This window comes from Dipteris shenzhenensis, chromosome 16 (assembly GCF_047967505.1).
Source record: "Dipteris shenzhenensis isolate YYH24624 ecotype China chromosome 16, Dip_SZ_1.0, whole genome shotgun sequence".
Lineage (NCBI taxonomy): Eukaryota > Viridiplantae > Streptophyta > Polypodiopsida > Gleicheniales > Dipteridaceae > Dipteris > Dipteris shenzhenensis.
Window position 1 is genome coordinate 28,359,674 of NC_141611.1, and position 22,866 is coordinate 28,382,539.

The 22,866-nt window shown below is 39.9% G+C and overlaps 1 pseudogene; it reads left to right on the forward strand.

The window, feature by feature from the left end:
* Positions 1-469: 469 nt before the first annotated feature.
* Positions 470-15,622, forward strand: LOC147892786 (berberine bridge enzyme-like D-2; annotated as a pseudogene).
* Positions 15,623-22,866: the final 7,244 nt, after the last annotated feature.

Consider the following 22,866-nt stretch of genomic DNA (forward strand, 5'->3'; position numbering starts at 1 on the left):
TCCCAAGATCTAGAGTCTAAGGATAACTATAACATATATGTTTATATTGATTTGGAGCTAGATAATCATACTTATTATAATTTATGGCCTCTACCGTAATTTTAGAGAATGGTGACAGCGAGGTAAATAAGATAATCTGTCATGTTCACAGAAAGATAGGAAATAATAGGATCCTCTCTCATGTTCCGTCCATATGTTCTTAGAATAGATTGGAAAGAATACGATCGTTCATATGTTCATAGAGAGCGAACTAGTGAACAACTTGCTTTAAATGAACAAGACAAACACACGTACTTTTCTTGATTATTTTTTGGTTTTAACTTGGGTAGGTCGCTGTCCCCAATCAATTGCCCCCAATCAATTGTCTCGTGTGACTGCTCTCTATAGAATAAACGGTTGACGGTATTATATATACAAAGAACTAGAGCAGTTCGATATTTGTGGAAGTTAGTAGTCTATGGTCCTAGCTATGGCCTCCAACATGTTCTTCTTACTCTTCATCTTCTGCTTGGCCTTCATCCTTACCCTCGTCCACTCTTCTGGTGACCTCCCAGGCTTGCTCAGCTGCCTCCAGGACGATGGTGGCCTTCACAACTTCACCACCCTCACCTCCGACCCTGCCACTTTTTACCGCCTCGTTGACTTCTCCATACAAAACCTTCGCTTCCAAGAGCCCGGAGTGCCCACTCCCTCTGTTCTCATCCTTCCAAACTCTCCCCAGCAAGTGCAAAAAGCTCTCTCCACAAGGAACTCTAAACCTATTACTATATAGGAAAGCACACTATAACTAGTAAAGTTTGCGTGATTTGCTACTTAGAAATAGCAAAATTTGGCTCTCTAACTAGCTAATTCATTTTCCTACGTACCATAAGGCTTCTATATAGAAACTTGTTTGTCTAACTAGCAAAATCCATGGTTTTTCTACATAGTAATTGTTGCGAATCTAGGAAATTCTAAGTTTTCCTATATAACAATCCCCTTCCAAGTTTTTAGATCTAGGAAATTCTTCTTTTTGCTATATAGTGGTCAAGTTTCAAACTTTTGCACCTAGAAAATTATGTTTTTCGCTATATAGTAATTTTTCTTTTGGAAGAGGGTCTAAGAAAATTTCTTTTTGCTATATAGTAGTCCTTTTGCAATCTTTTGCATCTAGGAGATTATTTTTTTTCTATATAGTAATTTTATGACTTTAGCAAATACATCCTTTTGCTATGTAGTCCAAAATTTTTAATCTTGGAAATCACATGTATATTAGCCAATGTTCCACTCATATCTACTAAATTCATGTTTTTGCTTTATATCAATCTTGTAATATATTGTGAATCACATTATCTATATAGTCTTTGTTCTCAATCTAAAAATTTTGGATTCAATGTAAGAAATTTCAAAAAGCATTCAAGAGCTCTCTATCTAGGAATTTTGGGTTTATTCTTGGAGGTTTTTAACATGCTATTGGCATCATAGAAATTACCTCAATGCTAATGGAACATCCTATAATATTTTAAAATGGTTGCTTCATTTGTCAAAACTATCATTTTTGTAAAGCAATGTGTTTAATAGGGTGGTTGCAAGCCAAGGGTGTCCACTTTTGGTTCAGTGCCCGAACTTTGGGGGGGGGGGGGGAACAAGCCTTTTTGCACACAAATTTGGAAATCTAACCTACTTCTCTAGGGATTTAGTCAATACATCACACATGGTTTTTTGCACACAATGGTATGGTCTGATCGAAAATTGGAGATTCACAATGATAATTTTATTGTGGCGCAGTGCGGGTTCATAGGGGCCGTCACACTTTGTCACAAACAAACACCATCATATTAATTTCTTAATATCTCACTCATTACGCATCAGATGATAGTGAAACTTAATATGTATTCTCCTCACATAGTGTGAAACTTAAATTGATTTATTGGTAATTATTTGAATGCATTATATAATTATTATTATTTATTTATAAAATTTAAAGACCTAAAAAAGGCACATTTTGGTGCACACTATATTTTTTGAGTATTGTCAAAAAATTGGTCAAATCCAATTTGGTAGAGGGTTAGTACACACATAAGGATATGTGGCGCAAGCATCAAATCCCAAATCCAACGGTTAGATTTTGTGAGCTGTTAGATTTACTTTTACTTTTACTTGTTAGAGGAGTAGTAAAGAAAATAAGAATTAATCTTGGTAATTTGTGCACATAAGTAAACATGCCAAAAATCACATATTTTGTAGTCCTCCACGTGATGAATAAGAAGACAAAATTTTGGTCAAATTTGAGTGAGGAAAGCATCAATTATGGCCTCCCTAGGTGAAATCCCCATGTTTTGGAAAAAAAGTGGCACCCTAGCCAAATACCAAGGCTAGATAGGCTTGGTATTAGGCTTGGAAGGGTAGGTTTGTGGCATCACCTAGCCTAGTGGTGGTAGCCATTAGGGCGTGGGCATCTTGCTCATGTGGATTGAACAACTCATTAATTTTGCCTCATCACCATGCCATGTGAGCCATCTTGACCATGTTTGACTTGCCACCTCACCCTATGCCACCTCCCACTCACCCCCACTCATGGTGCCACATCAACCACGTCTGCCACCTCATGAAGCCACATCAAAGACACCCTAGGTGCCACATCATCACTCAAGTGCCACCTCATACCACCACCTCATCATTGCCAACTCATCACCACCACCTCATGCTACCACATCACCTTGCCACCTCACTTATCACTGCCACCTCATGCTGTCACATGAGGCTAGAGCATGAGACATCATCATCCCCATTGATGCCACATCATTAGCATGCTTGGTGTCACATTAGCCACGAGTTGCCACCATAATTAAAATGAAATAATAGCATTAGGATACGATATATGGTATATTGTTATGGCAAAACAAAAGTGAAATTATACATAAGAATATGTAACCACATTAGGTGATGCAGACATTATTGAACCAAATCATATTAACATTGGATTCCATAGTATATAATTTGATGTAAATTCAAGGGAACTACAAAAATTAGTCTAAAACAGAATGCCTTCAAATAAGAGGAGCCACTCATTCTATTCAAATCTCTACATGCACTCAATTTAATCAAATTGAATCCAATCAAAGCAAGGACATTGATATGTGACCTTATCCGATGGTTACCAAAATTGACAAGGGTCTTAAGGCAAGTGGGTTCCATGATCTTACCAAGTATGAAGTGCATCCGACATCGTATGTCCGGTCGAGAAGGTCAAATGCCCCAAATTCCATGTGCATGGTATGCACATGAAGGAGAAATACGAATTGGCCTACGACATTGATATGTGAACTTGTCCGATTGGTACCAAACTAGACAAGGGTCTTAAGGCAAGTGGTGTCCATGATCTTGACAAGTATGAAGTTCATCCAAAATTGTATGTCTGGTCAGGAAGGTCAAATGCCCAAATTTCCATGTGCATGGTACGTACGTGAAGGAAAAATACGGATCGGCCTAAGACATTGGTATGTGAACTTATTTGATGGGTACCAAAAATGACAGGGGTCTTAAGGCAAGTGGTTTCCACGATCTTTCCAAGTATGAAGTTCATCCGGCACCATATGTCTAGTCGGGAAGGTCAAATGCCCCAAATTTTATGTTCATAGTATACATCGTATGTCCAATTGGGAAGGTCAAATGCCCCAAATTCCATGTGCATGGTACATACCTGAAGGAAAAATATGGATCGGCCTAGGGTATTGATATGTGAACTTGTATGATTTGTACCAAACTTGACAAGGGTCTTAAGTTAAGTGGTTTCCATGATCTTGATAAGTATGAAGTGCATCCAATGCCGTATGTCCGGTTGAGAAGGTCAAATGCCCAAATTTCCATGTGCATCGTATGTACGTGAAGGAAAAATGTGGATCAGCCAAGGACATTGGTATGTGAACTTGTCGAATGGGTACCAAACATGACTGGGGTCTTAAGGCAAGTGGCTTCCATGATCTTGCCAAGTATGAAGTTCATCCGACATCGTACATGTCTAGTCGGGAATGTCAAATGCCCCAAATTCCATGTGCATAGTATGTACGTGAAGGAAAAATACGGATCGGCCTACAACATTGATATGTGAACTTGTCCGATGGGTGCCAAACTTGACGGGCATCTTAAGGCAAGTGGTTTCCATAATATGGTCAAGTATGAAGTGCATCCGACACTGTATGTTTTGTCGGTAAGGTCAAATGCCCGAATTTCCATGTGCATGGTACGCACGTGAAGGAAAAGTATGCGTTGAGCAAGGACATTCGTATGTGACCTTATCCGATTGGTACAAAAATTAACAATGGACTTTAGGCAAGTAGTTTGCATGATCCTTCCAAGTATGAAGTGCATCCGACACTGTATGTCTGGTGGAGAAGGTCAAATGTCCATTTTCCATTTGCATGGTACGTATGTGAAGGAAAATTACGGATGGGCCAAGGACATTGGTATGTGAACTTTTCCAATGGGTACCAAAATTGACAGGGGTCTTAAGGCAAGTGGTTTCGATGATCTTGCAAAGTATGAAGTTCATCTGATAGTGTATGTCCGATCGGTAAGGTCAAATGCCCAAATTTCTATGTGCATGGTACGTACGTGTAGGAAAAATATGGATCGGCCAAGGATATTGGTATGTGAACTTGTCCGATGGGTACCAAAAATGATAGGGGTCTTAAGGCAATCGGTTTCCTTGATATTTTCAAGTATGAAGTTCATCCAAAATCGTATGTCTAGTCAGTAAGGTCAAATGTCCCAAATTTCATGCACATAGTACATAAGTGGAGGAAAAATACGGATTGGCCTATGACATTGATATGTGAACTTGTCCGATGGGTACAAAACTTGACTCCATGTGCATGGTATGCACATGAAGGAAAAATATACGTAAGTCAAGGACATTCATATGTGACTTTATCCGATTTGTACGAAACTTGACAAGGGTCTTAAGGCAAGTGTTTTCGATGATCTTGACAAGTATGAAGTTCATCAGACATTGTATGTCTGGTCGGGAAGGTCACATCCGATTTGTACCAAACTTGACAAGGGTCTTAAGGCAAGTGTTTTCGATGATCTTGACAAGTATGAAGTTCATCAGACATTGTATGTCTGGTCGAGAAGTTCATATAACTAATTGCATTGACATGTAGCATGTTGTGCAATTAGTTATATGTTTTGATACCATTCCTAGTACTATTGGCCACATGAAGATGCAAGGGGTAAATCCATCATCATTTTGGATGTAAGAGAGATTTGGAAGCCACCCATGCCATAGCTAGAGATCTCAAACATTTACACCTTTATGAGAGGGAGAGAGCGAGAGGAGGGGCGGGGGTCAAGAGGGGTGGAGATAAGTTTGATGGATAATCCATGCAAGCAACTAGAAAGGATGCAAATGGTCTTGGGTTGTCGGTTAGTCATGAAAGGAAATGGTTATCTCGAAGTTAGTCATGAAAGGGAACATGAAGATGTAAGGGGCAATCCATTTTCTTATGATAGAGGTTCTCAAACATTTACACCTTCATGAGACAAACTCCCTATTCAAGATGATCTATGATCGGATGCTCAGTTGTTAATTCTATAGGACTCTTCCTCTCTCATTGAAGGAAGCTCAGTGTGGTGTAGGGCTTAGTTCTAGCATGAAAAGTGTTTCTAGTTCTTACTTCAAATAGAGATACCTTCTACAATCAAAGTGACAGAGTGACGAAGAAACGCCCCTCTTGCAATTAGTCAATCCCCTCTGCCATCCATATGTTTTGAAGGTAATGCACACACCATCTAAAATATAGATGTCCCACAGGAAATAACATCACATATGTTTTGACGCCATCCATATTACTAAATGGCACATGAAGATGCAAGGGGAAATCCATTTTCTTATGATAGAGGTTCTCGAACATTTACATCTTCTTGAGAGAGAGAGATTCTCGAAAATTAAAACCCTCATGAGACCAACTTCCTAGTCAAGATGATTTGTGATCGGATGCTCACACCATAATTATCGACTTGCTTCAACACATTATTTCAAATATTAGAATGTAGCATGCAAACAATGCCTTGAATGATGTGATAGAGGCCGGTGCCCAATTGATTACTTCATTCTTTTGGGATCTAAAACACACATTTGGGCTCTTTTAGACACATGGTTTAGAATATCCCCAACCTTTTCCATACCTTTTCACTCTTTTAAACTTGTATCCGTAGCATACTAAGCATTGGTATACATTGGATCGGGGTAAATCCATCATCATTTTGGATGTAAGAGAGATTTGGAAGCCACCCATGCCATAGCAACCATGTTATTTGTCCATTTGGGCCATAGTAGGAACCATTTTGCATGTAAGCATGAATATTTTAGCTAGCTACCACCGAAGGTTTTAAAAAGAGGGTTGGAGCAAATAAAGGAGTATCCATTTTTAAAGGAAAAACATAGTTTGAGTATAACAAAACAATATAATTGGGCACGAGTCTGCTCGCGTTCGCTCGAAACCCATTTCACGTGAGCTACTTATAAGCGAGTCAATTTGTTAGAGCATGCATGGGAGACACAGATATAAAAGAAAGAAAGCAAAATATAGTTTGAGTATAACAAAACAATATAATTGGGCGCGAGTCTGCTCGCGTTCGCTCGAAACCCATTTCACGTGAGCTACTTATAAGCGAGTCAATTTGTTAGAGCATGCATGGGAGACACAGATATAAAAGAAAGAAAGCAACTATGCATTAACAATTTTGGTACTTATCGGGACGTCCAAAAAATCTATGAGATGACAGAAATATGCAGAACAAAATAATATATATCGGGCGCGCTCCGAGCAAATGGTCTTGGGTTGTCGGTTAGTCATGAAAGGAAATGGTTATCTCAAAGGTAAAACTCGAAGTAACAAAATTGGGTGGCGGCAAAACTCCCGCCCTGCAATGGCTCTCTCATCGTGTCCTCGACTAGCTGCTGTCTTTGGTCTTTGCTCTCCCCTGCAACTTCCTACTCTTCGATCCACTCGATCCTCCCTACGTATACCTTCCCCTTGCTCCCTGATCGTAAATCTACAGGAGGAAAGGCTCCCCGTAAGCAGCTCGCCACGCACCAAGGTATCCTCCTTCCTTCCCCTCTTTGAAAATCCTCGCAAATCGCCCCTCCACGCTTCCTTTCCTGCAAAAATCTGAAGCATCACGGAGGTTTCCTTTGTAGTTCGATCGCGTAGGCACTTGTTGCGAAGCTTTTCAAGCTCGTAGGCAGGGAATTGCTCCTTCGATTCCAGAGGCTTCCTACTGAAGCACAGCCTGTCACCACATGACGTCCACCCAAGCCTCAAGACTCCTTCTCCTCTCCAAGGTCCCATTATCGACCCAAAGCTCCCCGCTCTCCCATAGTAGAGACACCCTCGGAGCACACCTCCTCCTGCAGCTGTGTGTGAGCCCACGATCGCTTAGTAGCGACCTCTCAACCCAAGAGGCTCTCCAAAGCAATGGTCCCCTTGACGGACCTCTCCCCTCCAGTAGCGATGCGCTCTCCAAGCTTCTTCTCCCATGAACGTCATTCCCCTCCGTCGCGTACTTCCTAGCCAAAGGCCTCTCAATGCAGCTTTCGTGATGTTTCTTTCTGTGTTTATTCTGAAGGCTTCTGATTTGAAGAGAGACTTTCGACGCTGATATAGTTTCGACGCTGAAACTGCTAGCTGCGGAGCCCAGGCGCGCTCGTCATCCGTGTGCCTGCTACATGAGGTGCAAAGGGCGAAGCACGTTGTCGGATGCTTCTCACATCGCTACTACATATGCTTCCATCACAGGAGAGGTACGTGAACCTTTGCGTTGGCATCTCCAGATGTTTGAACGTATAGCCTATTGAATCGCCTATATGCTTCCAAAACTATTCGTTGTTGTAGGTAGGTTCTATGTTTAGAACTTTGTCACCTTCATGCCTAGCTCCAAAACGTTTGATTCAGTCTTGAAGGTCATGGAAGCAGAAGGCAGAAGCCAAGCAATTCTTTTGTGCTTGTATTGCAGGGTATATCCTCATTCTATTGATTAGTGGTTGCGCTACGAGGACCACTCTACGCGTTTGATCTACTAATCCTCCAGGTTGGACAAATGCTTTATCTCCTTACTTGCGTTGCAATGTAGATTTAATTTATTTCTTGATTATCTTGTAAAGATTTAATTTGTTTCTTGATTATCTCTAAAATAAATATGTATAGATCTTGAATTTTTTTGTTACCTTCTTGAATACTTGCCTATCGGTAAGCAACTAGAGCTCCTAGTCAAGAGTAAAACAAATTGTCATGATTTACTAAATATGTGGCGTAGAAAGGAAAGGTGGTTGGGAGAGGAAATAAATGCACAACCAGATAGTATATGTGAATTTTGGGACGGATCAAAATGTCGTGAGGTGCAAGACTTTTGGAATCCGAATGCTGAATATGAGCTGCCAATGGTTTGTGGAAACCCCAAATGCAACAAAGTGTATACCACATATCCAACATCATGTTTCTCAGAGGTTTTAAAAAGAGGATGGAATGAAGGGACACAAGAGTACGAGCTTGTATGTAAGCAGTGCCGCTTTTCCAACAAGTGCAAAAAGAAATCATGCAAGGTATACATTTCTTTATAAAACGAATATAACTTCTTCTCTTTGGTTTATAACTGTGCTCTCTTTGTCATATGTATTAAAAGATATTATATTAACAAGTATTTTAATCACAGGGTGATCCTCGAAACTTTGCACTTCTTCTCCATTGGGATGGTTTTCAAGCTTCTCGAACCACCCAAAAGGATTGTGGTGCTGTTGAAATTATGGTTTTAAATGGTGGAAAGAGCTCCATAATTGGAGTTCTACCAGTATTGTTTATACCATTTAGTTGCAAGAAAATAATTCGAAACTCAAGTGATACCTTTAGCACATTCTTGCGGCCTCTTATTAATGAACTAGAACAACTTTTCATCAAGGGGATTGATGTGTGTTACAACTATCCCGTGGAACAAATATTTGATGTTTCCTTTGGTAAGACTAAACTATGCAATCTTCGTGCAATGTTGATGATGGTCACTGGAGATCATCCAGCCCAGTGCAAGATAGGTTTATTCAAAGATGGTGGACAATCATTTTGTCGAAGGTATAAAGCTCAAGCCACTCTAGATGTTACTAATCCTTCATTTCAAGGGAGATATGTGTATGATGGTAACAGGTTTCAAGCTAGGTACCCACCTCCCAAACGCTCTTTGGCTGAAATGGTCGAGGCCTTGTCACAATCAAGAAAAGCCTTCACACAAGTAGAACGAGAAGGAATACTAAAGACTGCTGGATTATCTGGAGAGTCCATACTATGGAGGTTATATGATCTCTATGGTTTTAATTTATCATTGGACTTAGTATATGATGCAATGCATGTTTTTTCCTTGAATGTTTTTAGCAAATATATCACTTCACTCATGAGAGCATCAACCAATGAGACCAAAAGAGCGATAGACTCTTGTGTTGAGGTAGTAAGTAAGATTGTGCCTTCATCTATTCGGTATGGGCGATGGCCACATGTTCCAAGTAAGCATCATGAAAGCTTTAAGGCTGAGGAGAACCAAAAGTTTATGCAATGGTGCCTACCATATATCTTAAACAAAATAGAAGGTATTCCGAAGCACTTACATGACTTGGGTATTTTGTTGATTGATATTGCACATAGTTTCTATAATTATAGCCGTGACAATGGTTGGTCAAAGGAAACTATGAAAATAGTACGTGCTTTACTCCTTGCTTGGAGAGTAAAAAAAGAAGAGTCATTGGGAGCAAATTCTTCACCATTAGAGCATGTTGCAGGTTCATATACCATCTTACTAGATGTAAACTTGTTGAACATTTGATGACTAGTGTTCCTTTTGTATCTTTGGTGTAGTCTAACCAAATTCTCTTATGTTTACAGGCAATGCGGAAATATTAGATGATGTTTATAGACATGGGATGCATGATGTATTTTGGTGCTATCTATTTGAACGCCTGGTTTCATCTTATGTGGGTGTCAATACCAATAATCGAAATAATGAAGTAACATATGCTCACTTCTATATGAGAACCCATTTTACTAAGGTTTTTAGTACCATGCAAGAAGAAATGGATGGTCTCATGCCACATGAAAGGTTGTTAATGGAGGTACATGGATCTATTTATCTCCCTGATGGTTATGAAACAACCAATCAAGAAAGTCCATCATGTCATTCAATACATGAGTTTGGACTTTTAGAGGTTTCTTCAATCATGAAAGCTAAGGATATTTGGAGAGTTCTTGTCATGCATAATGGAAATCTTCCTTGCTGCAAAATGATGAAACTAAAAGGCATTCCAATAACAAGGAAGAGAAGAGTACATCGATTGCTCTCTCAAGAAGAACAAAAGTATCTTGAACAACTTTGGTCTACTGAAGTGGGTTTTCTTCAAGGACGTCATGTCACAATATATCAAAAGGTCTTTTATAATGGTGATATTTATAAGGTTGGAGATGATGTAGTGGTAAGAGTGGATGGAAACGATGCAACGGAAAGTACAGGTCATTGGAAGGCACACATTAGGGAGTTTTTCTCTATACAATGGGATGGAGAGTATATGGTTTTTTTTAGTGCAGAGTACTATAAGCAATGCATTACAATGATAAATGACAAGGAGCATTTGTTGATAGACCCAGTAACAGGAATGAGTGTATTACAAGCTCAACGTCTTCCATACTATTGGGATTGTATAAGATCCATAAGTTCTTTGTTGCATAAGTTTATGCCTTTGCCTAGTATTAGTAGTAAACTTATTGCATATGAAACAAAAGACTTGGCTCAAAGAACGCGGCTATTGAAAATAGGTGAAGTTGGTTGTGTGCCTCCTTGGTTGGAACATGATGATGTTGTGCTAGCACGCATTGATGTTAGTGATTTGAATAGTCAATTCCTACATGCTGTGATAAGAGCAGTTGATTATGAAAGGAAGCAAATCATGCTAGCATGGCTGAAACAAGATCACACGCATGAGAACACATGGAAGGTTGATAATGAAGAGAGCTTTTGGAGGGACTGGAACTGTTGCATCATAATAGTACCAGGATGGGCGGTTACCAGTAAGAGGAGAGTAGTGTCATCTAATGGTGAAACTTCTTATTTACCTATGGTTTGGATATCATAATAATACCATGATATCATTGGGTATGCATGATGCATTTTCATGCAAGCGAGAACAAGTAAGAATAATTATTCTTTTTCGTTTATTACTTATAATGCTCTTTTCTTAAATAGAAGAAATATTCTTATTGTAAAAACAAATACTAGCTATTTTTTTAAATTTTTTTGCTAAGCCTTATGGTTTTATTGAATTGTTGTTCAGGCTAGAGTTTATTATGTCTTCTCCCAATGTACCGAATTTGGAATCCTTATTGGAAACTATCTCTCAACTACAAAAGACAGTAGAGCAGCTAAAGGGAAATAATACTAGCTCTTCAAAAAGATTGCATGTGGTAAGCTCCATGAGTAAAGAGATGTCCAAAATGCCTCAACGATGCACAATGCAAACAAATAGTGGTGATGTATCTTTGCTAGAGATTCCTACTTATGATCAAATTTTTCGACCCCCAAAGTTGGCAGATCGTGAGTGTGGCATGCTCTATGGAAGGGATTTTTTACTACGCCATTGCAAGGATAACCAAAATGTGACTTACTGTAAAAACCATCGTACAATGCAGTTGTGGGTCAAAAATAATGAGATCATTATGGATTTATGGCACAATAAAGATGAACAACAAAAAATCAAGGATTTTATTCAAGATAACTATGATCAAATTTTGCCACTTAAGTTTCCCGAAGCTACATACTTTTGGAAGCAAGAAGATGTTTATATGTACTATGTTCGAACAATGCAAGCAAGCCGAAAGTACAAAAAAAGAAAAAGCATCACCTCTTCTGCGGGCTCTTCAGTGGGATCTTCTATGGTAATATCTTTCTTCATAATGCAAATTGTCTATTATGTTCTTCTTTTATATTTAAATAAATTCACTATATTATAATTATTGCAGGAAACAATTGGTGCATTATTTGAGAAAGAAGAACAAGTTTTGCAGGGATATGTAAGTTTGATGATTTATTTTCAAATTTGTATTTCCCTTCTATACGTTTAAGTCATTATACATGTGTTAATTCTTGAGCATTTTATTATAATGATGATAGGAGGAAGAACAACTTATAGTAGCTGCATCTATAGAGGATCATGCTCCATGTCAATATGACTTGGAACACGGTAGTGAAATGTTGGTTCAGGTTTGTATCACATATTTCATATACATTGTAATTTATACTTATTTTCTTGTGAATTTGTTTATAAGAATTATGTAATCTTTGTTAGGTAGGAGAAGGTGTTTATTGCCCAGAAATGCCACAAGAGGTAGCAACGACTGAAGATCATCATTTTTCAGCATCTAAATCTTTCATGGAGTTATTGCAAGAGATAGAACAGGTTGGAAAATTGATTATCGTTGCCATTTTATATTATATCAGTTGAGTTTAATATGGATATCTAATTAGTATTTTTTAATGATTTAGGTTGAGGATTTGAATCAAACTTGCGTTCATGAGACTTCGCTTAATCCTGAGGATATGTCAATTGCAAGAAAAAGCAAGCGCACACCAAAGGTATACATTATACCTCTTTATAATGGGTTTAATGTTAATTCTTATGCATCGTTTTTTTTCGTTTGTCTCACATGGGAATCTAGAACTTAATATTTATTCTTCTTTAAAGTGGAGTGAGAAGATGAAAAAAAACATGCAAAAAATGAAGGCAAGTAAAGCTGCTAAAAAGCAACAAAGACTGAAGGTATTTATTATTTTAGTTTTTCTACTTTAAATCATATATCTTACATGTAAAATCATGCATACATATTTGGTAGTTGGTTTCCATTTTACATTATATAAAAGATTACTCTTTACTACTTGTTTTCCTTTCATAGGAGCTTAATGCCATCCATGTCGAGAAGGACCTCGATTTTTGTGTTGATATGTCTTCTCAAGTAAGCTCTTTTTTTAAATATGATGCATTCTTCTTTTTATAAATTAGTAAACAAGGATTATAATATATTTTTATTGCTTCTTTCAGGTTGATGAATTTTGTGAAGAGGATCAAGAGACAATTCTCTTGAAGTTTTTAGAGATACATACTATTAATGAAATGTATGCATCTCTAAAGACTAACTACAACATTATCAAAAGAGACCCTACTTTCCATGGACACAAAACTGAGCATAGCTTGCCTGCAATGAGGAAAGCTATAGTGGATTGGCTAGTTTTAGAAAAAAAAGTTATTGTAAAGAAGCATGAAGACCACATTTTGAGTCTTGATGATGTACATGTATTGGAATGACATGTGTGCATTTAGAACAATTGGATGAACTCTATTTTTGGATGAACAATTGGATGCATTTTGAACAATTGGATGAATAATTCAGTCTTAATGATGTACATGTATCGGAATGATACATGTGCATTTTGAACAATTGGATGAACTCTATTTTTGTTTCTTGATGTCCAATAAGTATGCAAGTATTCATGTTGTTTAATATTTTTATAAAGTTTCTTAGTAACTAGTTGTTTCTTTCTTTCTTTGAAGATGAGTTTGCATTCTACATCTTGATTATGCAGTTATCTTTAATTCATTCTAAATGTCACTTTACATTTTTTAATACGATGTATATGGAAATTTAATTGTGTGAGTAAAAATTGATTTTGTAATATATAAAATTTATCAATCTCAGCTTTTACTACATAGATAGAGTTACTATAGTGAATCTATTATATAGTAACATTCTAAAGTAAATTTGCTAGTCTATATGAAAAATGCTCGGTTTTACTATATTGCTAAATTTACTAGAATTAGTCTTACTAGTAAACTTAGGATATAGATTTGCTATATAGTAAAAACTTAACTATATAGTAAATTCTTGTCTATATGGAAAATGCTTGGTTTTACTATATTGCTAAATTTACTAGAATTAGTCTTACTAGTAAACTTATAATATAGATTCGCCATATAGTAAAATCTTATCTACATAGATACTCCTTGGTTTTCCTATATACAAATTTACTAGATATAGTATATCTAGCAAATTAATGTTAATCATTTGCTATATAATAAATTACTTACTATATAGACAATCTAGTAAATGTTCAGAATTTACTATTCCGGAATTTTGCTAGATACGTTCATTTGTATCTAGCAAAATACCTTTTTTTTACTATATAGACAAAGGTTTAGAGTTCCTTGTGCTCCTGCTCCCTCGACAACAAATGGGAACTGCGTGTGCGCAGCGGAGGACACGACTACGAAGGCCTTTCCTTCATTGCCGATCGCCCCTTTGTGGTCATCGACCTGATGAACCTGCAATCCGTTGAGATTGATTTAGAGTCCAGGACAGCATGGACTGAAGCTGGAATTATGCTGGGGCAGCTCTACTATGCGATATCACAAAGGACCTCCGACTTAGGATTTCCCGCCGGTGTCTGTCCCATTGTCGGAGCCGGTGGACACATAAGCGCAGGGGGATACAGTTTCCTCTCTCGAATGTATGGCCTTGCTGCAGATAACGTGATTGATGCACTCCTTGTGGATGCCAACGGTGACCTCCTAGACCGGCAGAGCATGGGGGAGGACCATTTCTGGGCTATCCGTGGTGGCGGAGGAGGAACCTGGGGAATTGTCGTTGCCTGAAGAATCCGTCTCGTTCCAGTTACTCCAAGAGTGACGGCATTTAATGTGTGGAGAACCGATAGGGAGGAGCTCAATGAACTGATCTTCAGATGGCAGACAGTGGCTCCTCTAACCGCACCTGAGAACATCCAGATTGTTGTGTATCTGTACGGGGGTGGCACCGTCGAAGGAAACCTCGGTGCTCTGTTCTATGGGTATCATTTGGGGCCTCTAAATGAGACTCTTGCACTAATGAACGATATATTTCTTGAGCTTGAGCTCACGGCTGGGGACTGCCTGGAAGGGACCTGGATAGAAGCAGTGGCCAACGTAGGACGTGTAAACAGCCCAAGCAGACTGGCAGATAGATTCAATACGGCGAAGAATTTTTTCAAAGCCAAATTTGATTACGTGCAACATCCCATTCCGAGAGAAGGATGGGCAGGAGCCTTTGACTTCCTAGAGGCACATCCAAGCTTGGGAAGCTTGCTTTTGGAACCGTATGGAGGGATGATGGCGAGAATACCTGCAGATAGCATCGCTTTCCCACACAGAGCTAGGAACTTGTTCGTCATACAATATCATGCAGATTGGACAAACGATACAGGATCGCCAGAACAGTTCCTCCTCCCTTGGACGAAAAGATTATACAACTACATGGCTACATATGTATCGCAGAATCCAAGGCAAGCGTATGCTGGCTACTTGGATCTTGACCTGGGCACCAATTCTAGCTTTGCACAGGTGCAGACTACTTGGGGCCAAAGCTATTTTTCTCAGAACTTCTATCGTTTGGCAGAAATTAAGAGCCGTGTGGATCCGAACAATGTGTTTCGCCACCCTCAAAGCATCCCACTGCTGGAAAAGTATAATCCTCAGGTGGAGGATTCTTTGCTACCGCCTCATAGCAACTTGGTAATTTCAGTCTGAGGTTTGGCTATGAATATATCTTCTGTTGCTCCGATCCCTCTATTTTCTCGCACTCGACTCTCGGTCCTCTCAATGTATCAGTTGTCTTCTTCATATCAAGACTCGAATCGCTGATGTTATGTTCACGTGATTTCTAATATCTGAGCTCCTGGGTCTGTATGGTTTGAATTTGTAGTTCAAGATGTAACATGACAAAGTCTATCGTCTCGCTACATGGAAGTACGATCTAAACCAACGATGTGACATTTGCGCTTCGCTTTGTCAAGGTAGACTAGGCAGTTCTGTGGACTTGATATAATGTTATAGTCTAAGCATGTCACACATGCTTTCCTCAGGATAGAAGGGAACAGGAACATCGTGGGGCATTCCACGGGATGCACATTCGTGTGACACGGACTACGCTCACGTGACATTTAAGAGAGGAGGAACTTTCCTAGATGTTCAGTCCCTATGGGTGAAAATGCCTTTTTGGCCTGCCCAGGATGGACACAGCGCCACTGACGGATTGCATGCACATAGTGAGGACATCAATTTTTTGAGGAATTAAACATTTTGGCATTATGACTATTCAATTTCTTGGTTGAACGTGATTAGCACGTGAAGTTTTTTTGGTGGAGCAAAATATGTGCTATGGCAGTGCTTGTGATGGGCATTGTGTGCAGTGAGAATCCATTCACATCTTCCTCTTTTGAAAATTTGCATTTTCATTATCAGGTTTTAGCTTCACGAGGTTCTCTGGCACATTCGATGGTTGTAGGACTGTTGCACCGATTGTCTTAGTACCTTTGTGAGGCATCCAAGTCAGTCCTCGTGGTTCTTGGCTTGCCTTGGTTCAGCGTTCCAATGCCACAAAAAAAATTATATTCTCGACGTAGCTGTCTGTGATCACAGTTCAAGGGGTCTACGTTCTTCTACGTATGCGCTCGATGAAGATCAGTTGGATGGCTCGACAGTAGATGACAAAAGGACATCTTCAATTTGTTCTACTTTTTGCACTTGCTTCTCTCTCCTAATCGAACTCGCAGTAATCGTCCACATTTAATCTTATATTCAGATACTTGATTCTAACCATCGCCATGATGGTCTCTATTCTTCTTCATGGGTGCCTCACACTTATGTAGGCATGCTTCAGTCGATAGAAGTGCCTATGAGGACTTGGCACAATGTTCCAAGAGTCATCCATGAGTCCCTACCATCAGAGCGTTTTAGGGCAAGCCTAGTGAATATTATTCACCTTGTTTTTTTCCTTTTGGATTTTCAACCATGGGCCTTAATGTTGGCCACTCACACGTGGCCCAAAACCTAAAAATCTAACCGAGTAGAGCCGAGGTCCCACTCCCACTCCCTCCTAGCCACGTTGCCTCTCTCTCCTCAAAAGGGCTAACGGGATGTGAGAGAGGCTTTAGTACCATCTTTTATATACCCCTGTATATACCATGTACGTTGATAGCCTTGCATGCTTGTACATTGATAACCTTGCATGCTTATGGAATTTGTATGTATGATCTTCATGTCATCTACATGCTACACATTAGGGGAGAACTGGGGTCTCAAAAGGGCCTCCGATTAGTGTTTCCTAATTTCAAGAGATTAGAGAGTGATTTGAGGTGTACCAATGAGAGTGCTAGAAGGTGTGAGGCAATGGTATATTGAGGTGGAGGGTGGGCAGGCTTGCAGAGAGCCCCTATTGGTTGCTCCCCTTACATTAGGGACCACCCAAACCATCCCCCCCCTCTTAACCCATGTTGTGACCCTCCTACCAGGTGCACCTCCCCCACATGAACCCAAAACTGCCTTCAATGGGATGATAGGGCCCTTTTGGTGAATTTTTCTTCTCCCCTCCCTCTTTCTAGGGCCTCTTCCCCCCACCGTTCTGGTCCAGCCTACCAAATCACTTCATTTGAACCAAATCCCATGCATTTTTTTCCCCCCCTCTTTCTCTGCTCCCTCCTACTTTGGCCTGCTTGCTATAGCTCCTCTCTCTCTCTCTCTCTCTCTCTCTCTCTCTCTCTCTCTCTCTCTCTCTCTCTCTATCTCTATCTCCCTCTCCTGTGCCTCTGTTCGAGCTGCTCTGTCCCTCTCCTTCTCCCTCTCATGTGCCTCTGTTGCTGTTGCTCTGTCTCTCTCCTTCTCCCTATTTTGTGCCTCTGTTGGAGCTGCTTTGTCCCTCTCCTTCTCCCTCTCCTGTCCCTTTGTTGCTGCTACTTTGTCCCTCTCCTTCTCCCTCTTTTGTGCCTCTGTTGGAGTTGCATTGCCCTATGTAGGAGTCCCATTCTTGCTGTTGCAACCTCTACAAGCATGGTGAGGAGCAAGGCTATAAGACCACACAATGATGCGACCTCTTATGTCTTCCACAACACCAAAAATGCATTCGATGAGTGGATCCCTCGCACCTACAGCTTAAATGACTAGATAGTGATGTAAGGATCGACCAAAGGTCCACATAAGCTTCCCAAGAGTAAGAGAGGTGACATCTTGCATGAGTGGAAGGGGTGCATCTTAAAGTTCAAGTTTGGGAAGAAAGAATGGCTTGCAAAAGTACAACATGTTTACATGGGAAAAGATATGTGGCTTCCTCCATCATTCAATCAATCTAGGATACCATCACACTGTGAGCCTTTCTTCTATGTACATTTTTTACCTATACGTGTAATGAGTCTATTTGGAAATTTTGTGTTTGGTTTCTAAGAGTGGACTCTAGTAACCCATCTTCTTCTGATGATAAAAAGAGAAAGAAGAAGATCAAGTGCTTCTATTGCAACAATGCAAGGCACAAGTAGAATGAGTGCCAAAAGAAGATTGCAGATGAGAAGAACGGAGTAAAGAAAGAGTCCAGCAATAGCACGCAGGCAGTACCAGTAGAGCTATTCGTAGCAATTAAGGAGATTTGCATGGAGCCAGTTCATGTACCTACGGATGAACCTTGGATTATTGACAGTGGTGCAAAGTGCCACATGACCAGTCGTAAGGATTGGTATACCTCTCTACATCCGGCAGGGAATGACATCCTGGTAGTAGTCGGCAATGATGTAAAATGTCTAGCAAAAGGAAAAGATACGATTGCTCTCAAGTCAGATGGAGTTGTAAAATAGTTGTCCAATGTTCTTTATGTGCCAGATATGAAGAGGAACTTGTTGTCCATTTTTGCGATCATGGATCGAGACCTCAAAGTGCACTTCGATAAGAATGGTGCATAGATTTTCGATCTTCAAGGGAAGGTCATTGTTAAAGGTACACGGTGCAACAACATCTACGAACTCTCAGCTTTCAGTGCTCGAGCCAATGTGAGCAACACTAAGCTGTGGCATGAGAGGTTTGGTCATCTAAACCTTAGTTCTTTAAAGGAGATGCATAAAAGTGGAATGATTGCAGACCTACCAAAAATTACAGATCTGCTCGATGTATGTGAAGCTTGCATGATGGGCAAGCAGCATCGGCAGCCCTTTCCTAAAGAGGCCAGCGGGGCAAAGGCTTCTCTAGAGCTCGTTCACACAGACCTCTACGGAACTTCCTGAAGACTAAAGATGAGGCTTTTAGTAAGTTCAAAGAATGGCATGTAATGGTCGAGAAAGAAACGGGGAGGAAGGAAGAAGTTGAGATCAAACAAAGGTGGTGAGTTCACATCAAGTGAATTCAAAAGTTACAGCAAAAGTCACGGGATCAAGAGGCAAAAACCCCCGCCACATACATCACAGCAAAATGGAGTAGCAGAGCACAAGATGCACGTCATCCACGAAATGGGTACGAGTATGATGAAAGGGAAAGATTTGCCAAAGTCTTTCTGGGCTGAAGCATGTAACACGGCAGTTTACATTCTGAATCATAGCTACACGAAGGCTGTGAATGGGATGACTCCACTGCAAGCCTTTTCTGGTAAGAAACCTTCAGCTTCACATTTCAAAGTTTTTGGATGTGACTATTTTGTGCATGTCCCTGATGCTAATAGGACCAAATGGGAACTGAAGAGCCGGAAGTGTATTTTCTTGGGCTACAGTGAAGAGGCGAAGGGTTACCGTCTCTATAATCCTGTTACCAAGAAGGTAATAGTAAGTCATAGTGTGGTCTTCTCAAAACAGTTGCATCAATTGGAGGAGGATATTTCCTTCCTAGACAACCAGGACCAGAATATCCATCCAGTACAACCACCAATAGCAGACCAAACTCCCCCAACAGTGCTTGGGAGGATTCAAGATAAAGAAGAGGAAGAAGAGCCTACAGAACCACAACGGCAACGGCCATTCCTGAAGTGGGTAAAGCAGCTCTTGGACGGCAGAGAACCTCCAGCCATTGAGGAGGAATCATCCGAACACCACCGGTCCAAGAGATTAGAGGAGCAAAGAAGGGCGAAGGAACACTTGGTCAACTACGCTTTAATGACAGAGGTGATCCGTGTTGAAGAACCCAAGTGTCTTGAAGAGGCACAGGGTGATGATAGGTGGATGGAGCCACCAAAATGCAAGGTCATTGACACCAAGTGGGTGTACAAGACCAAGTACAAGTCCGATGGCATATTGGATAAGTACAAGCTCAGCTCATGGCAAAAGGATTCGCACAGGTACATGGTTTTTATTATCAGGATATTTTTACTCCCACAGCTTGACTAAGCTTGACTAACCATAATTTGTAGTGTTTTGGCTTTAGCAGCACAGGAAAGTTGACCCGTGTTTCAGATGGATGTAAAATCCGCCTTTCTGAATGGAGATCTCAAGGAGGAGGTATGCGTGGAACAATCACCAGGTTTTGTGATCCCCAATTCAGAAGGTAAAGTTTGTAAACAGGTCCCACGAGTGTGGTACCAGTGGATTGATGCCTACTTTCAGCAAAACGGGTTTAGGAGGAGCCCATCTGATGCAAATTTACATATCTATAGAGAAGGAGGCAAGTGTATGATCGTGGTCCTTTATGTGGATGACCTTGTCATAATAAGGAACCATGAAGAGAAGATCTCGCAGACAATGCTGTTGCTAGGAAAAGAGTTTGAAATAACAGACCTCGAATTGATGCATTTCTGTTTGGGGATTAAAGTTTGGCAAGAGCCAAAATAGATCTTCATCTCACAGCTGAAGTATGCTGGAGAGATACTAAAGGCATTTGGCATTTGGCCGAAAAAGTAAGTTCACTTGCAGGTGGACATTGAGGGGGGTGTTAGATATCAATGCTCCACTCTCATGTAACTATGCGGAAACCAACTAACTCCACTTATAAGCCCCCCATATGAGGAGAAGGCATTTGAGTAGCTCAGTTATCCGGTAGGTCTTTGGGTGGTCGAGTATGTTGTAGCCCAATTTGTAAGTATCAATCTCAAATTATATTGCTTATGTAGTTTATTAGGAGGTTGTTTCTTTATACTAATCCCTCCGCAAAGTGTGTCATCATGCAGCTTGAGATCGTGGGCAGATACCCTACTCCTGTGGAGATAGCCTACCATCGCCACCATCACAGAGGAGATACATGGAGGCACTTCTATGATGACAGGTTGATTACTGAGGAGCAGTATACCCAGGCTACTGGAGCGGCCCCCCAGGTATTTGAAAGTAATTAAATAATGCCAAAATTATAATTAAAGATTTGATTTTTCATACATTGATATATGTTGTCCCTTGTTTATAGCCCTGTGCACAAGATGATGAGGAAGACGAGGAAGGAGGCATAGAAGGGAGCACAGAAGGGAGCGTGGAAGGGAGTGAGGACATGGAGAACATAGATTAGTCATAGAAGTAGTGCTAGCTACTCTTTTTTGTACTTAAAGCCACTGGCTTGGCTTCACGCCTCTTGTATATACACTCCTCTTATTTTTTGTACTTGAAGCCACATGACGTGGCTTAGCTTCCTTATTTTTTATACTTGAAGCCACATGATGTGGCTTAGCTTCGTGCTATATGTATGTACAAGCACTTTTTGAGCTTTCAACTTTATTGCGTTTTGGACTTGTAATGTTTTATTTGGAATTGTAATTAAAATGCGGTTGGCTATAAGAATTGAATTACACAATGTGGATATGGGATTCTTGTAACTATATAGCATACACAACATACACAGCATTCTATAAATTAAAAATAAATAAATAAAGCGTGTCTATCAGTGCATTTATAAATGCGTCTATTTATGCATCTATCTGTTCGACAAGTGTTTATATTTGCATCTATAAACGCGTTTACAAGCGCATCTATTTAACCATCTAAGTGCATGTCTATACGTGCGTGTGTCTAATATATAGACGTGCTAATAGACGCAGGTCTCCAGATGCAAAAATAGGCACGCAAATAGATGTGCCCGTAAGTTTTTTATTTAGTTCAAAAAACGCATCTATATGCGCGTCTATGGGTGCTTTGTCTTGTTGTGATATACATGATCATCTAGCCATGACATGCGAATAGATCGTTGCCATGGGAGAATTTCTCTGTCATTGAAGGAGCATTGAAGCCAAGATCATAATAATTTAATGGGATGAGGGGGAAGGAGCACACATGTACCCAAATTGCTGGTAGCGTAGCCTAGCATAGGCAGTCATATACATCATCATCTAGCCATGATCTGCAATTACATGGTTGCCATGGGAGAATTTCTCGATCATCGGATCCAATATCATAATAATTCAATGGCCATTATAACTAGAAATTCTAAAATTCTAGTAGATTGATATGTTCTTATAGTCTAACTCTAGTTTAATGCTAATCTGAGCTTGCAAATTAGATGTTCCCTCATGCAAAGTCATTGTTATTATAGTCTGCTGATTTCGACTCAATGCTAATTTGAGCCTGTGAACTAGATAGATGGTCCCTCATATGAAGTCATTGTTATTACATTCAACTGCCTTAAAGAAAGGCAAGATCAAAACATGACATTAGATTAGCATTGAGCTAGTTGTTCAAACTATAATAAAAATAGTTCTCGATTATAAGAACAAGAACTATTGTTATTACAGTGCACAGTCATTGTCATTAAAACAAGCGCGATGGTTGTTTGGGATTAGTCTACTATTTGGGATTTACATTTTTCCTTATTTGGAATTACTTTGGGATTTATTGAGTGGGATTTACTAAAACAAGCCCGGTGGTTGTTTGGGATTTACTAAAGGTTACATTTTCTTATGACTACTGAACACTTTGTTGGACTTTAACACCTATTTCATTAATTTTGGACTTTTTGTGTTGTTTTTGGACGAAGCCCGAAAATCCCTCCCAAATGAGAACTTTACTTTGTGAAAATATCCTTTCCAAATCAAAATTTTACTTTCTGAAAAT